Source organism: Oryza glaberrima, chromosome 1 (genome assembly GCF_000147395.1).
Source record: "Oryza glaberrima chromosome 1, OglaRS2, whole genome shotgun sequence".
Lineage (NCBI taxonomy): Eukaryota > Viridiplantae > Streptophyta > Magnoliopsida > Poales > Poaceae > Oryza > Oryza glaberrima.
This window is the reverse complement of record NC_068326.1, coordinates 11,933,430-11,944,285: the sequence shown is the minus strand read 5'-3', so window position 1 is coordinate 11,944,285 and position 10,856 is coordinate 11,933,430.

Here is a 10,856-nt window from a genome sequence, read left to right as displayed (position 1 = left end):
CAACACTTTGGACGCGATGGGAATACCTCGAAGCGAGTTGATGCCCACAGATCAGCCCTTCCATGGAATCACCCCAGAATCGTTGTCCAAACCGTTGGGAAAAATTACGCTACCCGTCACCTTCGGACACGCCGAAAACTTCCGAACAGAGCAGATCACCTTCGACGTTGTGGAATTTGACAACGCTTACAATGCCATCATCGGGAGAACTGCACTCGTGAATTTTATGGCGGCGTCACACTGTGCTTACCAGGTACTCAAAATGCCAGGGCCAAAAGGGACGATCACTATCCAGGGGAACGCCAAGTTGGCGATACAATGCGACAAGCGGAGCCTCGACATGGTCGAGCATACTCCCAACCTGCCCGCCACAACCGAGAACCCCAAGAAAGTGAGCAAGCCCAAGAAGACACCAAAGCCTGATGGTGCCATCAAAATTATCCCGTTGTCTAGCGCCAAACCCGACAAAACTGTCAAGATCGGGGCATCGCTAGACGACAAATAGGAACTCGCGCTCATCACCTTCCTTCGAGACAATGCAGACGTGTTCGCTTGGCAACCATCAGACATGCCGGGAGTACCCAGGGAGGTGATTGAGCACAAACTGATGGTGCGACCCGACGCCAAGCCAGTGAAACAGAAGCTGCGGAGATTCGCACCCAACCGAAAACAAGGCATACGAGAAGAGCTCGACAAACTTCTCAAAGCTGGCTTCATAAGAGAAGTCCTCCACCCAGAGTGGCTCGCAAACCTAGTAATGGTATGCAAAGCCAACGGGATGTGGAGGATGTGCGTCGACTTCACCGATCTCAACAGGGCGTGTCCCAAGGACCACTTCCCCCTTCCTTGAATAGACCAATTGGTGGATTCAACAGCTGGTTGTGAGTTGTTAAGCTTCCTTGATGCTTACTCCGGTTACCAACAAATTAGCATGGCAAAAGAGGATGAGGAGAAGACAACGTTCATTACGCCCTTCGGTGTATTCTGCTATAACAAGATGCCTTTTGGATTAATAAGCGCAGGCAATAGATATCAGCACGGGATCCAAGGAGCACTCAGTAACAAGCTTGGACAGAACGTCGAGGCATATGTGGACGACATCGTCGTCAAGACCAAGAAAAGCGACTCACTAATCGACGACCTTAGGGAAACGTTCAACAACCTCCGAAGATACCAAATGAAGCTCAATCCGAAGAAGTGTACGTTCGGAGTACCGTCAGGGAAGCTCCTCGGTTTCTTAGTTTCAGGACGAGGAATCGAGGCAAACCCCGAGAAGATCAAGGCGATCGAGAACATGAAGTCGCCCACAAGGATCAAGGAGGTCCAACGGTTGACAAGATGCATGGCTTCACTAAGCCGATTCGTCGCAAAGATGGGAGAACGAGGACAACCTTTCTTCGCCCTGCTCAAGAAGCAGGACAAATTCGAGTGGAACCAAGAAGCCGAGAACGCATTTATCGCGCTCAAGCGCTACTTGTAAAATCCCCCTGTACTCATCGCTCCACACATCAATGATGAATTATTCCTGTATATCGTTGCCACGCCTTATTCTGTGAGTACGGTTATCGTCGTAAGAGGGAAAAAGTACAACATCCCGTGTACTACGTAAGCGAGGCCCTCCACGACGCAAAAATTATATACCCACAGATCCAAAAACTACTCTATACTGTGGTTATGACATCGAGAAAGCTACGCCACTACTTCGAGGCTCACTATGTCACCGTCGTCTCCTCCTTCCCTTTGGGTGAAGTCGTCAGGAATAAAGACGTGGTCAACCGAATTGCAAAATGGGTAGTTGAGCTAAGCCAATTCTATATCCACTTTGTGCCTAAAACAACCATTAAGTCACAGGTCCTCGCTGATTTCGTAACCGACTGGACTATCCCAGAGGATAGCCCAGCCGCCCAAATGGATAACGAAACCTTGTCACGCCCGGAAATTCACTAATAATTTCTGAACTAATTTGTGCATAAAATCCTCATCCAGGAATCAGCCGAAGTACACAAACTGACAATTTAATATACAAATCCATCATAATAATTACGTTACATACTTACAAAAGAAAAGAAAAACAGCAGCGGAATTAACGGTCTAGCGATGGCTTCAGCTCCACTCCCACAGGCAGCTCAACTGGGGTATAAGCCAAACGTCTTCTCCTTCTGGATCCTTTCTCTTCAACTGAGGTTGATTGATTATTGCAAGGTGAGCATATGACATACTCCGCAAGCCACACAGCAAATATGCAAGTGCACAATGATACCAAAGGATGGCATAATATAGTCTCATTTGCAAAAGCAGCATTTAGCAAATATTTAAGAGAAATAAAACAGTAGAGTACTTTAATCATTAATTTTAATCAACACTGAACAACACGCCCATGCTGCTCAGGCCCAACCATTTTGAACAACCATACCCGGCTGTAAAGATCTAACTCCAAACCAGGAGCTAAACAAATTATTACCAATTGTAGCATCAATAATTATTGTGAGAGGTGTGATACTAATCACGAAAAACATTGCTCAACTCGCCCATAACCGCGGGCACGGCTATTCGAATAGTTTTACTCTGGCCAGAGGTCTACCACTGTACCCACAAGACACAGCCTCAACATCATGTCTACCATGCGTCGCGATACTGGAAAGTACCCGAATAGAGGCTGTGACAATACCCCCTGCACAACACAACTCACCACAGTGCACCATTCCTGGATCATAATCACCCCCTCTATAAATATAACCAGAGGCATGGACTCCCCAGGGACCCCCACGAACTTCTCGCCGCTTCTCAGTCTGGTGCCCCGCAATGAATCATGCTATACAAAAGGTAAAGCCGTTGCCCACGCTGGCTTGTGGTTGGTACGGTTAATGTTTCACAACAGTAGCTCGCGAACCGGTCCTTAATTGTCATGAGCACGACCTTCAAACCATGTGCTCACAACCCACCATTGACAAGTTTTAATTATCAATTAATTATCATAACACGATTAACCATCGTGAGCTACCATTAAATATAATCATAAATAATAATGTAGTATGATTCATCCCATTAATGAGCTAACGTTTCTAAGCATGGCTAAGCAATTATATATATATATATATACATATATATATATATATATATATATATATATATATATATACAGCTTTTAGCTGAACCAAACCAATATATAAGGTTCAAGCTAATCAATTTGTTACCCAAGTTATCAAGGAATAAAGTAATCAATGCAAATTGGCCATAACAAAGGAATAGGTTCACACCACCCGGTGACATTCGAAAATAAATGCATAGTTGAAATAAATAGAGAATTTAAATATAGGATCAACATGCTCAAAGGATTTGTGTTTAGTATCTGTGTGACTTGCCTTGCAATAATCGGTCTTCAATTAATCTTCTTGAACACTTCCGACGCACTCACGAACCTTCGCAACGACGGAAACGGCAAGCTAACACGCAAAACAGAGAAAAAAACTAATAAAAACCAAATAAATAGTACATAAAAAATAAACAAACATGTAGATCATGATTTTAGATGAATTTAGAGACTTGAACGGCCTCATTCCGAGTTCATATGAATTAGTTATGAATTTTACAAGATTAAAGTGATTTTAATATTTATTTTTAGAAGGGAAAAGAGCTTTATGACATCATCGATGATGTCATCACCGGCGAGAGGCTCTGAACCATGAGGTCGCCGGAGCTAGAGGACTCGGCCGGGTCTTCCGAAGACTCCAACGCAAAGAGGACGACGACGCGAACTCACCGGTGCAAAGAACAACAACGGACGACGACGAACGACGGCCGGCGAAGAGGTTCGACGGTGGCTCGGCTCGGGTGCCCGACGGCGACGGCGCTCCGGTGGTCTTCGGCAGCTGCGAAGGGGTGGACGGGGTTCCTCTCCTCCGTGCGCACCCGACGGTGGCGACGGACGGCAGCGGCGACAACTACCGCGGCGGCGCGACGCGACTGGACGGTCGCCGGCGGTGGCGGCTAGGGCAAAGCGGCGGCGGCGGCGCTACGAGCGACGAGGGAGCCCAGGAGTTGGGGCAAACAAAAGAGGACGTCAAGGGGATGCTATTTATAGGCATGGGAGAGAGAGATCGGGCTTGGAACGCAAGGAATCGCGCCGGGAAAACCTAGGGTTTGGTGGAGAGATAAACTCGAATCTAGCTCGATTTCGCGTTGATTTCTTCGGGATAAAGTCCGATTCTTGGGGGAAAAGATAGAGGAGGATAAGAAGAATATTTCACCTCAACTAATTTTAGAAAAACACAAGGGGAAAGGTCGGATTTGGAGGAGAAAAACCGAGCCAAATCGGTCTCAGTTCGGCTGCTAGAGGTAGAAGATAAACAGTGTCGAGGGACGCAAATTAGACTTTTCGTCTTGGGCTGGCTGAAAACAAAGCAAAGAAAGAAAGAGAAGGGGGGAGCTCGGCTGGGCCGACTTGGGCTGCACGGCCGTGCACACAAAAGAGGGAGATGGGCTGGAAAGGGCCCAAGACTAGGAAGAGGATTATTATTACTTTTCCAATTAAATTAATCAATGAAATGATCTTTGAATTGTTAAAAATACTTCCAATGCTCAAATAATTTTAAGAAAAATCTTGAACATACTTGAACACTCAAAGTATTTAGGAATATTAAAACCAGACCATTTAATGATTAATTTAATATGTGGATAATTACTGAAATGTTCTTTGTATGATTAAAATTAGGAATTGAGCTCCGAAAAATCTGAGAAAATTCCAGAGAGTATAATTAACCATGGAGAATTTAATAAAAATTAAATCCATCCATGCTTTATATTTAGGAAATTTTATTTCCCACATTTAACTTCACTTGTAAACTAATGAACATTTAATATAAATTCTAGTAATAATTTATTAAATAATTTATAAATCCTAAAACGAAAATCAGGATGTGACAAACCTGGACCATGGCAGTCGACAGAGCACTGAACAGCCAAGGATCAGGTGCTGGATTCATCTTGACATCCCCCACAGGAGACCAATTCAAGCATGCAATCCATCTAAACTTCCGGGCAACAAACAACACGGCGGAGTACGAAGGACTACTCGTAGGGATAAGAGCTGCAGCTGCACTTGGCGTCAAGCGACTAGTCGTGAAGGGAGACTCCGAATTGGTCGCAAACCAAGTACACAAAGACTACAAATGCTCCAACCCCGAGTTAGCCAAATATCTCACCGAGGTCAGAAAACTGGAACGCAAGTTCGATGGAATCGAAGTTCGACTTGTCTACCGAAAAGACAACGTCGAACCAGACGACCTCGCACGACGCGCTTCTAGGCGAGATGCACTTTATCCCGGAACGTTTTTGGACGTCCTGAAAAAACCATCCGTCAAGGACACGCACGACGAAAGCACCACAGCCAATACCAGCATTTCGCAGGGGGCGGCAGAGGTCACAAACGTCGTTGCGAACATAGAGACGATAGACGACTGGCGCGTTCTGCTAATCAGATTCTTGGAGTCAGATGAGCTGCCGGATGATGACCTAGAGGTAGAGAAACTATCCCGTCAGGCCAAGATATATTGTATGATCGGCAACAATTTATACAAGAAAGCCCCAAACGGAATCCTCCTTAAGTGCATATCATCCGACGACGAAAAAGCTCTTCTCCTCGACATCCACGAAGGCATTTGCGGATCACATGCCAGCGCACGTACTCTGGTCGGAAAAGCTTTCAGACAAGGTTTTTTCTAGCCAACTGGTCTCAAAGATGCATGTGAACTAGTGCAACGATGTGAAGCTTGTCAATTTTTTAGCAAACACACCAAGTTGCTAGCACAAGCGCTCCAGACTATCCCTTTGACATGGCCGTTCTCATGCTGGGGCTTGACATACTCGGGCCATTCCCACGAGGACAAGGGGGCTACAAATTCCTGTTCGTGGCGAACAACAAATTCACTAAGTGGATTGAAGCAGAGCCGACAAGAGAAATTAAAGCCGACAACGCCATAAAATTCATCAAGGGGATATTCTGCATATATGCGTTGCCTCACCGCACCCTTACCGACAACGGGTCCCAGTTCACCAGCGGTGATTTCCAAGATTACTGCATCAAACTTGGAGTCAAGATCTGCTTCGCCTCAATGTCCCATCCTCAGAGCAACGGACAAGTCGAGCGGGCCAACGGAATAGTACTACAAAGGATCAAAACTCGCGTGCACGATAGGCTTATGGCCTACGACAAAAAGTGGGTTGAGGAACTCCCATCAGTTCTATGGGCCGTACGAACCACGCCGACAACATCCAACAAGTAAACACCTTTCTTCCTCGTATACGGATCTGAAGCCATGCTCCCAACGGAGTTACGACATCAGAGTACACACGTACAGAAGCATACTGACGAGGAACAGGACGAAAGGCGAAGCGACGATGTGAATCTTCTAGAGGAATATCATGAACGAGTTGCCATTCGAGTAGCCGCATACCAACAAGCCCTACGCCGATATCATGAGAAGCGCATCAGAGCTCGCACACTTACCATCGGCGATTACGTCCTTCGACGAGTTCAAAACTAGGCAGGGCGCAACAAACTCTCGCCTAAGTGGGAAGGACCATACACGGTGGTACAAGTACTGCGACCAGGCGCGTTCAAAATTGCAGATGGCGATGGCCGCGAGTTATCCAACTCCTGGAACATTGATTAATTACGTAAATTCTATGTATAAAGTCAATGTATCCCAAATGTGTGCAAATCAATTATCCAAAGGTATTTTGATCCCCTCATGAAATACATCAATGTTTTACCCAGAGATCCCTTACCACGATAAACACCTACTCTTGAAATCGAACCTATCGACCCTTTACGTCGTTTCGACAAGCCTCCGAGAAACCTACGGGAATTTCGGCTGGGGACACCCAGAGCAGATAAGGTCTTGTCGGATTCAAAGAGCCGAACGACCATGTAAGACCTGGTCATGTAAGAGTGCTCAAAAGGTGTATTAGCTAAGCCATGTAATCGGAAATTGGTTTTTCCAACTTCACGGCTGGGGGCTAGGCAAAATAGCAATTTCAGATAGGCAAGTTACGGGTCATTGAGCCTTCCCTTCCGAGAGCAGATCTCACCGAGGACAAGGCTAAGGGCTAGGGAGAGTACCTTACTCAATAATGGGCCAAAGGCAGCCTGTAGAAAGAGTAGTACTCGTTCACAGCATAACCTGTTTAACATTCACTAGATAGGTTTCTGCTCCGATTACAAATCCTTAATAAAGATAACAATATCTTACAAATTTCTGTTAGATGTTTTTCTTACAGGGACTAAAGCCTACCACGACGGCCATTGCCAATTCATGGAAGCAAAAACCTCCTCGGCTAGAGGAGCAAGGGATCGCGCCAATCGGTCGACCTCGTCCGCCGACAACCGCGAACGGCAAAAACCTCCGCGCAAGAACCCGAGATCCATCTGCGAGCGGCGATCTTGGATGCAGGCGAGGACGTGACCTCCAGCATAACGGCTGGCACGACGACATTCCTCCTTGAGACTGATGTCGATCCGCTGTCCTATGCCCTCAAGCTGAGCACACGCCCCCCTCATCTAGGACAAGTAGCCCACCGTACTCTCCTCGGGCTCCATGCCATCAACCTTTAGCTGACGACAGAATGTCGGCCATGGCATTGCAGCAGCTCTTAAGATACGAGTTCAACCAAACCTCGTGGCCTCGGAGAGCCTCCACGGCCTAGTCTTTCTTCACGACCACGAGTGACCGCTCAAGTTCGGCGACCTCGAACTTCGTCCTCCAGTACGCGATACGCCTATCTCGCTCAGCGATGACACCGTCGAGATCTACAAAGGGGAGAGGATGTAAGGGATACCACCTCTTAAACAAAATGACAAGTTTAAAAGGGTAAATTCTCTATGACATCGCACCCGAGTTCTCGCAGGGAAGTCCAACCACGCCGGATTAGGCGGGCCAGACGTCGTACCCACCTCCCCATCCTTATTAATAGAAGGGGCAGGCATATCGCTCAAGGAAGGCAGGTCGATTCTCGCGACATCAGGACATCCGCCTCGTTTATAGGAAGTCAACAAATGGCGCGAAGTAAAGGAAGTTGCTCCGTTCATAGGACAACAAAAGTACTTGTACAAAAATCACAATACAAGATGGAAAAGATTACTCCTCATAAAGGGGGAGGATGCTCTCCCCGAGATCTGACACGCTAGACATCACATCCTCCCACGTGGCATCAGCTGCCCCCTTCGACAAGATCTCCTTGAGATCGACGCCAGGGAGAGCTAGCTTCACACACGCGAGGACGTGACACGCCCCCGTGTGGATTCCATTGGAGATTTCCTCCAAGAACTTGGCGGCGTGCAGCGACAGGATGGCGTCCATCTCGCCCGCCAGCTCTGACAACGCCGATGTTAGGGACGTCTCGTCGGGGTACGTCGGGATCGAAGACTCCACGCCGCACGACAAGGCCAGCTCCTGCAGAGGGAGTCGCGGAGGGAGAAGAGGATGTCCTGCGTGTCGTTCATCTTCTTCTCCAAGCCCTGGCGTTGCATCTCATTGCCAGCCACGATTTCTTTCATCTTATGAAGGTTGTCATGGGCAACCTCGAGTTGCGCCTCCAGCTGGGCCACCCTTCCGTCCGACGCCGTCACGCGGGCCACCACACGATCCATCTGGGCCGCCACCGCCCGAGAAGAGTTCTCGAGAAGGCGGTGGCACTCAGCCACCATATCGGACCAAGTTGCCACTTCGGGCGGCGACGAGGCCACGGGTGTGGCAGTAGGCCCCACTAACTCAGCAACAACAGGGGCAACCTCCACGCGAGGAATGGAAGCGGCGGGAGATCCGCTCACAGCCGCCCCGCTCCCGCTTTGCGCAGAGACCGCCAATGCTTTCCTCCCAAGGACAAGGGATATCATCAGCGACATCAAACATGCGACAACGATGTGGGTCAAAAATTTCACTTACTTGCCGGCGGGCAGCTTTAATACCCTCCTCTTCGGGGGAGGAGCGAGCCTACTCGTGTCTTGCGTAAGATGGCGAATTAGGACCTCATCCTAGTAAAAGAGTTAAAGGGAGACAACGGTGCGTTTTACCTGGAGCTGGCAGACTTCTGCCGAGAACCGGCGGAAGCGCCCGACCTCGCCCAAGGCTTCCGCTTGGTCCCGCTGCTTCCTGCGATGGCAGGGACGGAGGAGATGTTGGCGACTTTGTTGGCAACCTTGTCCTTCAGCGAGACGGAGGTCTGGTGATCTGCGAGGGGGCCGACAACGTCCGTCAATGGCAAGACCTGCAAGAGTTGAAGTCACTTTGGCCCTTCAAAAGGATAATAACACGAGGTGCTCCCGATCTCGCTTACATTGATGGCGGCCGCCTTCTCGGCTGCCGACTTGTCGCACAGTGGTGCTGGTGGTTCGTTGGCTGTGAAGGCAGCACTGATCAAGACTTTCTTGACCCGCTACATCACGATGTCGGCAAGAAGACCTGAAATAAACGAAGATATAAGAGGGTCGGTTAGGCTTCGGCCTTAATGTCATCATCAAAAACAGGAGGAAGATCACAACATGAAGACAAGTACCCCGCGAAGAGATTCGAGTTATATCCTCCGCTCCTGTGTAGTCGAAAGTGGGGTTAGCATGGGCCTGTAGAGGTTGGATCTGACGGCTAACGAAATCTTTGACAACTTCGTAGCCGGTCAGCCCTCGCTCCCCAAGGTCACTCACGGCGTCAACAAAGGCTTGGAGGGAGGGTGTAATCGGGGGTTTAGAGGTCCAGTCCTCAGAACGCTCCGGTTGGACCTCGGGCACGACAAGAACCGGGTCGAGAGTTTTAATCTCGAGGTAGAACCATCTCGACCTCCATTGGCTTCGAGACAAGTGGCATTGGAGCGGGATGCACTTCGCCTTCATGCCATCACAAAGGCGGAATCCGCAACATCCCGAAACCCGATTTGGTTCCATCCACCGGAGTTCATAGAAAAAGCGGAAAAGGTCTAAGAAAGGCACTACCCCAATGTAGGCCTCGCAAAGATGAACGAATATGCTAAAAAAAGCGATGGAATTGGGGTTTAGGTGCAAGAGAGAAAGGGCGTAGAAGTTCAAGATTAACAAAAGAAATCCGGAAGGAGGAGGCAGAAAACCGCATCGGATGAAATCCTCTACCGCTACCATACGACCTAAGACGGGAGAAGGATCGGTACCTCCTACCTCCCTCGCCATGATCTGCTTCGGAGGGATGGCCCTATCGGCGTGCAGCTTCTTCAACGTAGTAGCATCGGAGGAAGACTGGTCGAAGTCTGCCATTGGAAGAAGATCGCTGGAAGAGGATCGCCGGTGGGAGGTGTTGAAGATTGGGGAAACGGAGAGTCCGAGGAAGCCGGGGAATAGTAAGGGTTTTCTGGCGAGTAGACCCGAAATGGATCCCAAAATTTCATTAAATAGACGCACTACCTGACGGTTCGTATTTTGAGGAAAGGGGAGATATTGCCGCTGAAAATTCCTAAGGCCCGTTGGAGACCGTTGTTCAGACTTCAGTTTAAATTCAAAATTCACATCGATGGGCTCCCTATAAGTGTGGTCGATAGCTCCATGTCTCTACGGTTAAACAACCGAGATCGACCTAGCGAGTACGACAACACGTTATCAGGAGAAGTCGCGAGCGATAAAATGAATTCATTTAAGTTGAAGTTGGGGGCTACTGTCAGGGTTATGGATAAGGCATACCCTCTATTCTACGACTTATGAAATATACCGATAAGGTATTCCTTCACATATACGGATCGTTTCCATATACGCCGTTAGGAAATTGTCTCAAATTATGGAAAATATCTCTATGAGTTAAAGAAATTGCCGAAGTCCTACTCGGAAGGGGTAAAATCTTTGT